At 38.9% G+C, this 15,582-nt stretch overlaps 1 protein-coding gene across 1 annotated transcript in view; it reads right to left on the bottom strand.

The window, feature by feature from the left end:
- Window positions 1-15,582, bottom strand: part of rab27b (RAB27B, member RAS oncogene family) — a 76,956-nt gene that overhangs the window by 41,840 nt on the left and 19,534 nt on the right. The window lies entirely within an intron of this gene.

Below are 15,582 nucleotides of genomic sequence, written 5' to 3' on the forward strand. Positions count from 1 at the left end.
AGAGCGTGGGACAGTGCTGTGTTGCATTAAACCATTAAACTCTGGTTTTAATGTTCCACTTGTTATACAGGGTGGCCCATTTAATAGATACACCGTAATAACATGGGAATGGTTGGTGATATTAAAGTCCTGTTTGTGGCACATTAGTATATGTGAGGGGGCAAACTCCTCAAGATGGGTGGTGACCATGGTGGCCATTTAGAAGTCGGCCATCTTGGATACAACTTTTGTTTTTTTCAATAGGAAGAGGGCCATGTGACACATCAAACCTATTGGTAATGTCACAAGAAAAACAATGGTGTGCTTGGTTTCAACGTAACTTTATTATTTCATGAGTTATTTACAAGTTTCTCTTTGTTTACAGCCATTGACATGTCGAAGAGGTTAACACGTGAGGAGCGGATCGAAACTGTGTTGATATCTGGTGAACGCAGTAACCGGGTCATTGCAGCAGATTTCAATGCAAGACACCCTACGAGACCACCCATCTCTCATGCTACAGTTAGCAAACTGCTTGCTAAGTTTCGTGAAACTGGTTCAGTGTTGGATTTGCCAAAATGTGGACGCAAGAAAACTGTCACTAATGAAGAAACATCAGTGGCTGTCCTAGCTTCATTCAGCAAGAGCCCACAGCGTAGCACTCGCCGCATGTCACTGGAGAGTGGCATTAGTCAAACATCCCTTCGGCGGATATTAGTTACTCACAAATGGCACCCTTACAAACTCCAGCTACTGCAGCATCTCAACGAGGATGACCCAGATCGGCGCACTGAATTTGCAGAATGGGCAAAACAAAAATTGGAACAGGACCCTCAGTTCACGCGGAAGATTTTGTTCAGTGATGAGGCAAACTTTTATGTGAATGGTGAAGTTAACAAACAAAACCACCGCTATTGGTCTGACACTAACCCACATTGGATGGATCCCTCCAAGACTGTTGGAACAACAAAAGTGATGGTTTGGTGTGGTATATGGGGCACAACGATAGTGGGTCCATTCTTCATCAATGGAAACCTCAAGGCCACTGGATATTTGAAATTGCTACACGATGATGTGTTTCCCTCTTTATGCACTGAAACTGGCACGTTCCCTGGGTTTTTCCAGCAAGATGGTGCACCACCACATTATGGGTGCCAGGTCCGAACATTCCTAGATGAACAGTTTCCTGGAAAGTGGATTGGTCATCGTGGGCCAGTTGAATGGTCCCCGAGGTCTCCTGATCTGACGCCCTTAGACTTTCATCTTTGGGGTCATCTGAAGGCAATTGTCTATGGTGTGAAGATACGAGATGTGCAGCACCTGAAACTACGGATACTGGATGCCTGTGCTGGCATTTCCCTTGCGGTGTTGCTATCAGTGTGTGAAGAGTGGGGGAAGAGGGTTGCATTGACAATCCAACACAATGGGCAGCACATTGAACACATTTTATAAGTGGTCAGAAACTTGTAAATAACTCATGAAAGAATAAAGTTACGTTGAAACCAAGCACACCATTGTTTTTCTTGTGACATTACCAATAAGTTTGATGTGTCACATGGCCCTCTTCCTATTGAAAAAACAAAAGTTGTATCCAAGATGGCCGACTTCTAAATGGCCACCATGGTCACCAGGCCCCAACCTTTTTTGCTCCATGGACTGGTTTAATGTCAGACAACATTTTCATGGACCGGCCTTTAAGGTGTTGCGGATAAATACAACAAAATAAAATGATACAACCAAGACAAAAATTGTGGGATTTTGTAAATATAATAATAAACACTAATTCACTGTGTAATTATGTAACTTTATTAGCAGCGTCCTCCTGAAATGCACCAACAACATTGAGAGTAACATCCTCCTCTCTGCCCCTTAATGCTCTCTGGTCGCTATGGTAACGCGTAAATATTTTTTTCAAAATAAGACACACAACTACAACACCGGAAAAGACCCGGGGAAACCAAGTTATTTAGCGGTCTAACCAATTTAACTATTGGTTAGACCGCTGGTCTAACCAATAAAATACACAAAAAAAACCAAACAAACAAAAAAAGAAAAACAACAACCCTATTGCCATACACAAACATTCAGGGGTGTTCAGAAGGGATGCTCATTTGCAAAGATGGCACAATTTTCCTTTTACATCTATTTTTCAACTAAGCCTAGAATACATGATGGTTATTCAGCATCAAAATATTTGCTGGGCATTTACACACTTTTGGTTTGCAGGCTGACTCATCTTTGTCTCATCTGCCCACAATACTTCAAGAAACTTCTTTTTTTGACAAATTACACCAAGGACAGTCTACTGTTATTGTGAAATTCTGTGCTTCACTTTCATAGTAAACTAATTCATCTCCACAACAACTGAGCAGACTCCATCTACAGAGGAAGGCCATGACTTCTGGCAAAAAGCTTCAGAGACCCAGCAAGCATCTACAGCGATGCAGATGCTGTACCGCTGTGTTTTGATAAAAACAGAGCTTAGTGTGAAGCATTTCCAACATCTTCTATTCTAAACTGTCAGTAGTGACTAAAAGAGGGTTGCACATACAAGATGCTACATATCTCAGAATGCTTTAGTGTCTCCCTGGAAGTCCAAGGAGAGGGGGTTCCACACATCTCTGTGTGCCCCATGAAAATGGTGAAAATCACTTTATGTCATGTATAGTTCAGCCTTTTTATTCTTCTCCACACGATTTGTTTAATAAGAAAATGCACTGAAGCCGGACTGACACATAAAAGGCCACTGCACCAAACAATAGAGCCACTGAGACAAACTCTCACATCACTGAATCAGATTACTGGAGCACCAGTTTTACTTAATTCTGATTCTAAAGCTCAGAGTCCGATATATTGGTTGAGAGATGCAGAGTCTTTTTAACAGAGCATAATGCGGCAAGAAGATCCTGGGTTTGAATCCAAACTGGGCTAGGGGCTTCCTGTATGGAGTTTGCATGTCCTCTATGAGCCTGTGTGGGTTCTCTACAGATACCCCAGCTTCTTCCCACGCAATTGGTTATTCTAATTTGGTCGTACGTGTGAATGTGAGTATGGCGGTTTACCTGTCCCTATGTGTTAGATTGGCGTCAAAGTATAGCCATCTATAGCCAAATATAGCAGTTGTGGTCAGTGCGTTTCACTGGATTTTTAGATCTTTACAATTGAACGTTGTTAGAAATAATGTTCAAAAAGAGACTAATAGAAAAATACTGTAGCATACTATAAATATGTAGAGCAGCTTTTTGTTTATATATCATGTATAAAATGGATTAATGCCTACAGTATTAAAGAAAAATGCATTTATCAAGAATGATAAATTACTTTACAGAATGCCTTGTGCTACAACAGCTGTTTCTTACAGGTTATGTATACAGCATGTTTTTAAGAATATTGACTCATGGATCAATGTCAGAATTTAACTTTAGCCAAAAACAGCAACAATCGCTCTTACAGAGGATTTTAAAAATGAATTGGATTGTTCCAGATTTAATCTGTGGTATTAAATTCTGTCTACAGACACGATGGGGAAAGATTTCCAATAAACCCATATCCTTCCGCTAAATGTGAAAAGGTCAAACCAGGGAACCAGGTCAAAACCAATCTGCTAAGACTTTGACATGAAGCATAAAAAGGCTTCAAATCGAGGACAGCAATTCCCACAATTCCCAGTGGACCAGAAAGTAGCTCTTAAAAATTAATTGTCAATGTACTGGATGGCTCTCAGTGGTATGGAATAATGACACACAGCTTTCACCGAGATGGAAATGGGTTCACAGTACGCATCAAAGCTCACAGAAAAGGCGCACAAACAGCTAGCATCGGTTTAACAGGGTCCACTGGTCACAGAGCAGTAATTACTACTATCAATTCTGACAACAGAACGGTGAGGATACTGTGAGTCTCTGTGCATGTGTGTAACTATATTCCATAACTGTCTGGCACAGAACAGACACAAATTGCTGCTGTCTCAAATATTACTGCAACCTGCAGCAGAAACCGTTCCCCAGGTCTTCATCTGTCCAATCGAATCTACCTCAAACATCTCTGTCAGGCGTGCAGCAGACCCTCTTTATGTCACCAACCAAAACCAAAGTTTGACTCTGCCCTCACATTTTCATGAGAAAATATAAAATATGCTCGTCCAACAGCAGGTTTTTAGTTTTTTTTAAAAAAAGGATTTTGAGCCTGTTTGTAGAAACAGCATGTGTAGAGCCTCTGGGTGGGGAGCTTCCCTGTAAAACAGATGACTGAAAACTCGGATGGTGTTGCTAGGAGACATGATGTCAACCTAGAACATGTCATAGGTCTACACTACAATACTGAAACAAGAAAAGCCACCCCTCTCCAAGTTCCACCTATATGGTTAGTTGCATATGTTTATGATTTAAGGAAATTTTCTCATTATATGACAGCAAGGCTTAAAGAAAGGAACATTTTTACCAGTGCACAAATGTCCCAATTTAATTTTTATGACATGGACATAAAGGTAAAAAGAAATCACAATATCAATAATTACTGAAAATGTGGCATAAAAATATATTTTACATTAATGTAAAATTGTAACAAGGTGAATATTAAAAAAAATAGCTGTATGAGCTAATATCTGATATCGAGCTAGTTAAAGATGTTACACCACAAATAATATAGGATTGTCATATAAACTATTAAGTCAACTTTATTAATAAAAAAATGCATATATCCATTTATTAATATTAACAAGGCTTTTAGTGACAAACATTTAAGAAGGTCATCTTTACTATGAAACCAGCTTCCAGTTTGGATTTGGGAGACAGACACTATCTCTACTTTTAAGATTAGGCTTAAAACTTTCCTTTTTGTTAAAGCATATAGTTAGGGCTGGACCAGGTGACCAGGACCAGTTATGCTGCAATAGGTGTAGGCTGCTGGGGGATTCCCATGATGCACTGAGTATTTCCTTTTCAGTCACCTTTCTCACTCACTATGTGTTAATCGACCTCTCTGCATTGAATCACACTTGTTATTAATCTCCGTCTCTCTTCCACAGCATGTCTGTTATCCTGTCTTCCTTCTCTCACCCCAACCGGTCGCGGCAGATGGCCGCCTCACCCTGAGACTGCTTCTGCTGGAGGTTTCTTCCATTTAAAAGGGTTTTTTTATTTCCCACTGTTGCAAAGGTGCTTATTCATAGGTCGTCGTACGATTGTTGGGTTTTTCTCTGTATGTATTATTGTAGAGTCTACTTTATAATATAAAGCACCTTGAGGCGACTGTTGTTGTGATTTGGCGCTGTATAAATAAAACTGAATTGAAGTGAATATTACTATACTGAAATCTCTGTTGGCCAACTGGTAAGTAGATGGAAAGTGGAAAACAATGGGTCAGTCATGCAGTCTCTATTACAGTCACATTAAAACACTGCAGGGATGTCCTCTCCTATTTAAAGATGTGAACCCAGGAACAGACACTCAGCAAAACACAACAACCAAGTCATTATTACAAACTGAACTAATCTGACAGCGTGCGGGCGAAGGGTGACCTGTTAAAAAACACAAATTTTGCCCTCTTGCTAAAAAAACAAAAAACAAAAAAACCCCAAAATGGCAAAGTTAGTAGTGTAACCTGTTAGTAGTACAACTTATTGGATATGTGTAGACACTTTGGCAAGACATTTTGGTATTACATGAAATTAACTGTGTACCACTATGTGTTATTTTTCAACATGGAGAGTGATATGCTCTTGGGGTTCTGCCATGCTAGCGGGTTGGTTCTAGGTAGGACAATGTTGGTTTGCAAGTTCTCTCTACTTTAAGTCAGACTAACAGCCCTTTGAATGATTGCAAATAATTTGCATGACGTAGAAATAGCGGTCTTGTGATGTTTTCCAGATTCTGAAAATTTGGCTTGGACAAACATCTCAACCCATTTAGTTCATGTAAATATTACTCAGTGTATTTTAAATCTTGAAACCACCTCCCTATCTTACAGCCAGATCTATGATTGCACCACAGACCAGAAGAGCTGGATCTCTGAATGTACTCCTCTCTGCAGTTTGTTTTTGAGAGTCTTTAAGAAAGATGAAAAAAAAAAAAATCAACACAGATGTTAGAAAATTATTCAAAAGTCGCAAGAACTTTTGCAAGACAAAATTGCCCCCCACCCACCCTCATTTTGACATATATTTAAGAATGGGGAAAGACACTCATCTTGCATCTTACATGAGATGTTTTACATGAGACCAACATGCCAAGTCTGAACACAACACTTTCTCCCAAACTATGCACAACAGGCATTATTGTATTTGTTTTAAATGTTATATGTGGTATGTGACTTTTGTTGCCATGATGCCAGGTCTGTCTTGGAAATGAGATTTTTAATCTCAATGAGATTTTTTACCTGGATAAATAAAGGACTAATAAAATTGTTCAGACACGCTGGTAGAACTCACACGGCTGTTTTGCCAGCACAAAGGACACCATTGTAACGTGACTGCTAAACATCTTGACGTAATGTCAGGCTCTTGTAGAGTCAGCAGAAATAGTAATCACTAATGTAACGAGAATACCTTGCTCCTTCTTACATTAACGCTGCAGTGAACTGCCAATAAATTAATGGAAACGTTTAGTTTAACGGTTTTCTGTGATGATAACATCAGCAATCAATGGTCCATTTACACTTTTTTAACAACTCTTCATATTAACAGTGTTTTGCAAAGTTTCATTCCAAAACAAGACAAAAGCCATTTTGATGGATCCAAAAGTTCCCCAGTTAAATAGATAATACATGTGCACATTAAGAATTCAATAAAAAGACTGGATATCTAAATCATTAAATATTCTGCATATGCCAGTCATAATCCTGACAAACCTATTTAAGGTTTATCAAAGTTTTCATGAAAAAAAAAACTATAAATAGGAAAATAAAGTTTGTGTTAAAGAAAGATGAATGGAAAAATAAACGATTTTAATTGTATGCTTTTTAGATGTGACATTTTATTAATCTGTGTGACTCTAGCTCAGAATATAAGAAGCAGCTAACACTCAGTCATGTTATTTGGTAATTTTATCAAACTGAGATGGCAGCACATGTACATCACAAGGCTTACATAGTCTCTGTAAATGGGCCGTAGATGATCGGGGCAAATATAGATTTGATTTCAGGTGAACTGATTTTTAAAGGGAACAAAAACAAGTGATGCATAATGTTATTATGCTAACCTTTATTTCACTAAAATTCACCACAAATTCTTAATCATTAATGGCATGAGATTGATAATAATAGCAAATTGCATTACATTGGGTGCAAACCTTTTTTGGCTTTGAGGGTGGAGCTGGAGAGAAAAAGCTTGAGAAGCGCGGTGTCAGCCACTGTTTGACATCACAACAAACTGGAAACCGACTGTATACAACAGATGTCTTTTTCTGGATGTCAAAGGTGAAGGCAGAGCAAATTTGTCTTAAACCTTCATTCCTTCTAATGGCCAGCAGGTGGAAACTCATCTGAAGTCAGGTAGTAAAAGTCTGACTTTAATACCTCAATAACACCTTGCTGATGATTTTTAGGTCAAAATAGCTAAAGTATTATTTTCTAGTCATCTAGTGGTTATCCTAAAATCATGATAAACCATCTCAAGTTTATGAGGCAAGAGGGCACTCACAGGTGTCTGAGTTTTACGATTTATACTCCGCAGTGTCTCCACAGACTAAAGCAGGGATTTTAATGAGCCACTCACACCAGCAAATTTTCATCCCACATTCTCCCACTGTTTGAATGGCATGCTCCCCCAAGGAGGCTTTGAGGTTGTAGAGGGGCTATTTAACAGACTTCTTACCCGTCACTTCAAACATGATTTGATTTTAAGAGAACGAGCACTGCTTCTGGTTGTGAAAAGTTGTGTCAGTGTGTAAGTTCCTTAAAACTTAAAGTTAAAGAGAAGTCAGATCCTATAGAAGTGTATAAGAAAATTAGCCTAATACTCACTCCATCGATTAACTCTACGAATACTTTGCTGGTAAGTTTGTCTCAAATGCTAGTCTTACATCTTATTAAATACAGCATGAGCTCCTTTTGTAAATTATGGTTCCATTGAGAGTGAAACAGACAAGACAGCAGATATGATTATTGGCATGGTTACCTTGTAAATGACTGTCACTCAGTTTCTCAGTCCAATCAATCCTTTGACTTGTCAGGTTTACAACGACCAAAATACTCAATTCAAAAGGTCCAAAAGGAAACATTCACAAACCAGCGTGAAACATCAGTTTGTAAACCCATCTTCTTTTCTATATGTTTGCTTTTTTACATATTTATTAAGCAGCAACCACAAGTCACTGGAGAAAAATGAGTATTCTGTGACTGGTTGCAGGAGGTTGCTTGCTGTCAAGTAGGTGATCTTGGTTACAAAAATTTGCGCAATGCACACCAGAAACAGAGACCATAAAGTTTGTGTCTTAGCACTGAAACCAAAGAATTTTAAAACATTACTTTGAAGCCGATTAGGTTGCAGTATTCCATGTTGCATTTGGCTTGATGTTTAGTTAGCAAGTGTCTGCAGATGCAACAGCATCTTTCACAAAAACAATGCAAACAAATGAGTCTGTAGACCTGCTAGACTGGGGCTTAAAGTGAACAGTTTATTATGCAGTACAAAACTCTGAAGCTATCTCGATTTCAGGTTATTTCCACACTTGCTGACAGACATGAGTCATTCAGAAAAACACTACAGGTTCTGGTTAGACACACAGTCTCGACTCTTTTTCTGGCAATTTCACAGCCAGTTGATGGCATCAGTTTTTGAAAAAAAACCAAAAAACTCTTCTGCATTAATTAGCATCAATTCATCAGTCCAAAAAACCCTATGACCTTTTACTTAAGAAGGAAGTGGTTAAGAACAACAAAAAAGTAAGCAGTGCAGTTAAAAATGTATGAGCCTAGCCTCAAGCAGAGTGCTTGCATGTGTGTGTTGAACACTGTGGTGTTAGCATTTAGCAGTCAGAATGAAGAACAGATACAGAAGGAACAATTTAGGATTATATAAACTTAAGTGCTGCAGTCTACTTTGAGTTTTATTTGATTTCTTGAGGACTATGAAATGCCTTAAGCTGCTGTTGCTCTTGTGTGTGTCATGATGTTATTTGCCAGTAGTTCTCTACTAATGGCGTGCATGTACATGAGAGGAAGAGGTGTTTCTGTCTGCCCGATAACACTAAAAGTCCCATCAGCTGAATTTCAGCAAGTCAAGAGCCCCAAATGAGGAGGAAAAAAATTTTTTTTTAAAAATGCAGCCAAGGAGGAAAGAGAGATTACGGAGCCCCGCAAGGGACATGGGAGAAAAAAAAAAAATTACGATGAACTTTTGCGAGATCTCGCAAAAGTTTTGTGAGATCCCGAGTTTGTTTTGCGAGATCTCGCAAAAGTCAGTCTTAATTTTTTTTTTCTCCCATGTCCCTTGCGGGGCTCCGTAAGAGATGAATTAGTAGGACAAGACAAATAGGAGGGGAAGAAAAAAAAGACGAGAGGGAGAGGAAAGACCAGATGATGTAACAGGAGAGCTAATAGGGCAGGTGAGGAAAAGGCGAGGGAAAGGAAGAGAAATTAAAAAAAAAAAAAAAAAAAAAAAAAAGAGAGAAAAAAGTGAGACAGAGCATAGGTTGTCTGAATGAAGAGGGAACAGGGGATTCACAGGAGAGAGAGAGAGAGAGAGAGAAAAAAAATACAAAATCAGCACAGGAAAGAAAAGTTCAAGAGTAGAAAGAGAGCCACAAAACTGAAATTGACAAAGAAGTGTACAAAAGAAACAAGTGAAAGAAAAGATGAGGGATGTGAAGGACAGAAAATGACAAAACCAGAATGAGCAGTATTGTGTCAAATATCACTTTCAAATCAAATTCATTCACTTATCCAGTTCAGGGTCACCTGGGGGCTGGAGTCAGCTGCCATAGAAGGAGACTGAGTATACCTGAGTGCATCACATGGAAGATTTTTAAATATCAGTTCGAAATCATTTTTCTGGCCAGAGTCTGTCTACTTCTGAAAATCGATTCTAAAGTTACATCAGTGGACATCACAATAAATCAAGACTAGAGTCTAGGACTGGGCGATATATCGAGTTTTTAAATATATCGATATATTTCTATACGAGATAAGAGATGTGACAATATCGTTTATATTGATATAGTCTATGTTACGTTATAATTATACTTGTGGAACTGCAAGTTTGCCTCTCTTTCGTCCACTTTTGTCTCTACGCAACGTTACTCTGCCTCGCCTCTCTCCACTGTTGCCAACTTAGCGACTTTGTCGCTATATTTAGCGAGTTTTTCCCCTTAGCGACTTCTTTTTCTAAAGAGCGACTAGATGTCGATGTTCACACCTATGCGTCCAAACTGCAAATGAAACACGCATGAGCGAAGCGGCTGCTCCCGCACTGACTGTAACGCAGTCAGTTCTTCTTTTACTCTTATGCTGTTTTGTGGTTCACAAGGTTTAAAACTACTTATAAACACACACACACACACACACACACACACACACAAAGTAACTCCACCAGAGTGCCTATTTCGGGTCACTTTTGCCGGTCCAAGCCCGGATAAAGGAGCAGGGTTGGAATTGTGACATAAAAAAACAAAACAAATAAAAACAATAATTGCTAAAAGAAATTTAATTTGTAGTTCTAAATGAACTCTTAATGTATTTAGGAAGTTTTTTTACTCACTTTATGTCTCTTCCACGATGTTATTTCTCTCTCCAACAATGTAGGTTACAATTACATTAGCATGACCAATTATGCAAATTAGGCAATGACATCATCAATGACTTCTAGGACAACCAATAGCGATTTTCCTTACTGAGGAGTTGGCAACATGGCCTCTCTCCTTCACTGAACACAACTCCCCCTCCCGCATCACTTCACCTTCAGGTATTGACAAGATAGACACAGCAGCTATCAAAGAGGAGCTGGTCAGTAAAAAGAAAACATTTTGAGATTACTATTTTAGTGCTGCAGCGTTACTCTCGTTAAAATGACGTTAACGCCATAACTGTATTAACGCGGCAAATCTCCGTTAACGAGTTACCGCAGATTGCCCCGTGCATGGGGCTGCACGACGTCAACGCGTTAGCGTTGCGGTTAGCGTTAGCAGTTACCTCGTTAACGTGTTGACGCCGTGCAGCTAGCACTACTAGTATTTTCACCATTTACAACAGCGCCATAAAGTGCAAAATGAAGTGTGTGTGAAACTGTGTGCTGTATCCCAGACAGCGAAGTCTCCCAGCCTCCTGCCCCGAAACAAACTACCTTACAAAAGTCATATACCGTATTTTTCGGACTATAACCTTACACTAAAATCCTTTCATTTTCTCAAAAATCGACAGTGTGCCTTATGTATGAATTCTGGTTGTGCTTACTGACCGCGAACCAATTTTATGTGGTACACAGCGCTCAGCAATCTGTCAAAAATGCTTTAGTACGACTTTGGTAAGCTACGAAGCCGCACCACTTGATGGATTGTTGGAGCATTACGGCTACCGTAGTCTGGAGCCTCGCGGAGTGACACATACTGCGCTTCAACGTAATATTACCATATTGTGTGCGTATAAGGACCACAAATGGCACCTGTAAGAGACACGGTTACGACACGGTCAATCACGCAGTAAAACTTGGGAACAGAGCAGCTGCGAAACCTGTCTGTCTTTGTTATTATGCTCAGCGTCTTTTAATTTACATTTTGACTGCACAATTGTGAGCGTTTTGTTATGAACAAAAACAACATTGTTTTATTTTATTTATGGAGAATTATTATTTAATAAATGCTGATAATTTATTTCTGAGTAATTTTTTCATGTACAAAAGTCCCAAGATTTGGGACACAGCTTTGACTAAGAACTCTTTTTGTTCTTATTTTATGGCTTTAAAAAAATATCGAGATATATATCGTATATCGCCATCCAGCTAAAGAATATCGAGATTTTAGGCCATATCGCCCAGCCCTACTAGAGTCTGATATTAGAATGAAACTAGTTCAAGGTGGCTCAAAAGCCAATAAAGGCCTGATCCATGTTTACACAGACCTTTTAAATTTAAATTCATGAACTATGCTAGACTAGGTTTTCAGGACTCACCTTTCAAAATAATCCTCATTTGCTTTACACTGGGTCTTGGTTCACCCTCAGTCCAAAATATTCCATTTTAGCTACTTTTCTATTAAGTTCATCCACCCATTCTGATTGGCTGCCCCACGCAAGCAGAAGTTTTGAACGGCAGGTGGGTGGGGCTACTGTGTGCCTCAGATAAAAAGAGTAAAAGCACAAATATACTTTGATATTCACAAAAGGTGATCCGTCCATACTAGAGAATGAATAAACTCCTACTAGAATCCACTCCATATGACCTCAGCAAAAAATATAATGCATTCCTCCACCAAATATTCCACAGAGGAGAATGAATCTGACTGCATTTCTCAGATTTCTGTATGTGAATCTTAGTTCACGTAACAGTGGACACTGAGTAGTTAATGAATGTATGACAATGAAGGTAGGAGTGGAAAACACATTAGAGAAAGAGACTTTGTTAATGTGGAACGTTAACAAATAGGAACAAGGAAGAGGAACAGGAGCATTAGCTGCTACACGCAGCCATTCGTTTGGAGCTGGACATCCTAAGCCAGCCTTTGTAAACGCTATCCGACTACGGTCAGAAGAACACAGGAAAATAAATAAATAATTTGGAAGCACTAATTATGGCTAATAAAAACCATAAATCCTTCCCAAAGATACAACATGGAAAAAACAGAGGGCCGAAACCTCTTCTTCATCCTATGAGTGAGCCAGAGAGAGCGCAGTAGGAGGGATGGCAGCAACAGATGTAGCATCGTGATCAGTAACTCTTTGCACTTGGAAGCAACTCCACTCCTCTCCTCCTCCTCTTCCTCCTCCTCATTTTCTCTCCTTTCTTCACCTTTTCTCTCCTTCCTCTCCTTCTGCCTCCGTCACCAGGCAACTAGCCTTTTCTCCCTCCCTCAGTTTTTCTCGCTCATCGTTTTCACTCCCCATGCCGTGGAGTAATGCTCCACACAGTCTACGTACGATATACACTCAGAGCAGGTTGTTGGTTTGTGCTCATTAAGATTCCACAAAACAAAAAAGGACACCGAGGACCTATCTTTTATGCCATCATTTTATTTATTTCTGTAAAAGATCAGTAATTCCCCTTTTCAGACGTAGCATGCAGTCCAAGGGGTGTAGCTCATTGTCATCTGTTCATTAGTAGATCACTATATTTTGAAGAAAAAATAAATAAAGGAAAGAGATCAAGTGACTTTTCCACCAGTAAAAACTGCATCAGTTAATCCAGCTGAGCCCAGACTAAAAATATGGAGCATAAAATGAGCAGGAAATATCTCCATTGTGTTTCATTTCAATTAATTAATTTTTTAACTCACTTGTTTATTCTTTTAATTAAAAAACTAAAGTATTAAATTGTACCAGAGATTTAGGTGATTATTACACCTTTAATGGTGATGATATCAGATGAACAATGACGGCAGAGCACAGCTATGTGTGCTACACCAGCTTTTTTGGTGTATATATGGTGTGATGAAGAGCTGAAAGACTTTCAGCTCAGAAGATTGATTGATTGATTGATTGATTGATTTTTATTGATTTTACTGATAGTGGGAACCTGGTCAAAATCATTCTTGTTTATCTTATAGTGGATTCTTTGTGCAGCCCCTCATTCTCCATCTGAAACAAGCCATTTTAGCTTTTCTCCAATTAAACCAATTGAACTTTGTAAACAGTCAGTAGATCAGGGTGGACAATTCATTTTCCCCCGAGGGGCCCAGAGAAACTGGCTCCTAGGAGCCCGCCATGGCTTACCTGGGACACCTGCAGAGAAAAGAGGCCTATTGCTGCTGCAGTTTGTTGCAAATTGGTGTTACGATGTAAATTAGTGAAAAATCCAAGAAAATTATCATGTTTCATGAACCTTTCTGACATTTTTCTGTCAATTTTTTTTTTTTTTTTAAATGTTTGCTACTATGTCAATAATATATGTAGGTAACCAGTCAAAAGTAATTTGACTGGATATTGAGAGGTTGTTTGATTTTTCCTACTGTCTCGTAACAAATTCATGCATCACCCTCTTCATTTCTTCTACCTCATCTCTCTCCTTCTTCTGCCCCGATTCGTTTCATCGCCTCTTTTGTCTTTGAACTAGTGATGGGTCGGTCGCGAACGAAATGGCTCTTAGAGCCGGCTCCTTGACGTGAACGACGCGAGCCGGCTCCTTATCGCGAGCCGTGGGGTTTTTTTTGTTTTCTTTCTTTCTCTCAGCCTCTCTCTCGCACTTTTTTTCCGCTTCACTCAGCATGCGAGCCTTGTGCTTTACGTTGGGAAGAGGGGGGAGGGGCGGTAGTTACACTCAGTAGCACAGGAACAGAGCAGGAGGGAGAGAGAGAGAAAGAGAACCAGGGACAACAACGTCACATTAGAAAGGTATAGTAATCATCCACAACTATTTTCAGTTGCGGATGATAAAGGATTCAGAAAGTTTATTCATGCAGGTCCATATGACAGAGAATATGCATGTTCTTTTTGTTTTCATATTATAATTTATATTTAATTGTGTTGTGGTTTGCAGTGTTTTGTGTTGTTTCACTTTAAATTTGTAAAAGGAAAAAGCTGAAAATTTAAATAGTTAAAAGTTGAAATGTGAATAGTTGTTTTTTGTAATATCTGATTTATTTATTACATTTTATGTGGAGTGAATAAATAAAAGTATATTTACGGTGGCCCCTAGAGACAAAGCACGTACAAACTTCAAATCACGTACGAACTCTGAAGCACGTACAAACCCCGAAGCACGTACAAACTCCAAAACACGAAAAAACTCAGAAGCACATAAAAACTCAAAACACGTACAAAAGACAGCAGAAGTGCTCCAGGATGCTAGGGGCAGTGTTGAGCTTTTGTTACCTAGTGGCTACACAAGCCAGTAAGTACCAACGACCGGATTTGGTGTGTGGTAGTAACAGGTAAATGAACGTTGTTGTTTTTTTTTTTTTATTATTTGACTATATATGAATGCTTGTGTATAAATACACAAACAATACACATATGCTTTCATGTTTTCAATTGTGTAATTTAAGTGATCTAGGTAGCTCTGTTTTGGAAGTTCAGTTCATGCTAGAAATGTGTTTTGGAGTTTGTACGTGTTTTTTGGAGTTTGTACGTGTTTTGTCTCTAGGGGCCACCGCATATATTTATATATAAACATATATAAATAAAACCGCTTTTTTTTTTTTTTTTTTTTACATTAGTAATTCCTTTTGTGCATAATTTTATATTATTGTTAATAATAAATAAATGAAAGCAACAAAACAACCTGAAGAGCCGGTTCGGAGCCGAAAGAGCCGGCTCTTTTTAGTGAGCCGAGCCGAAAGAGCCGGTTCTCTAAAAAGAGCCGGAAATCCCATCACTACTTTGAACCACATTCACTCTGAGCTGTGGAGAGCCTTCAAACACATCAAGCAAACTCATGTCTGAATAGCAGGGTGTAATACATTTTTTTAAAGAACTTACAACAGCTCTTACAACTTTGAAAAGGATAAGAAATCAGCTATGCTT

Source organism: Perissodus microlepis, chromosome 7 (assembly GCF_051167445.1).
Source record: "Perissodus microlepis isolate ML-2025 ecotype Zambia chromosome 7, ASM5116744v1, whole genome shotgun sequence".
In the NCBI taxonomy this organism is placed as follows: Eukaryota; Metazoa; Chordata; class Actinopteri; order Cichliformes; family Cichlidae; genus Perissodus; species Perissodus microlepis.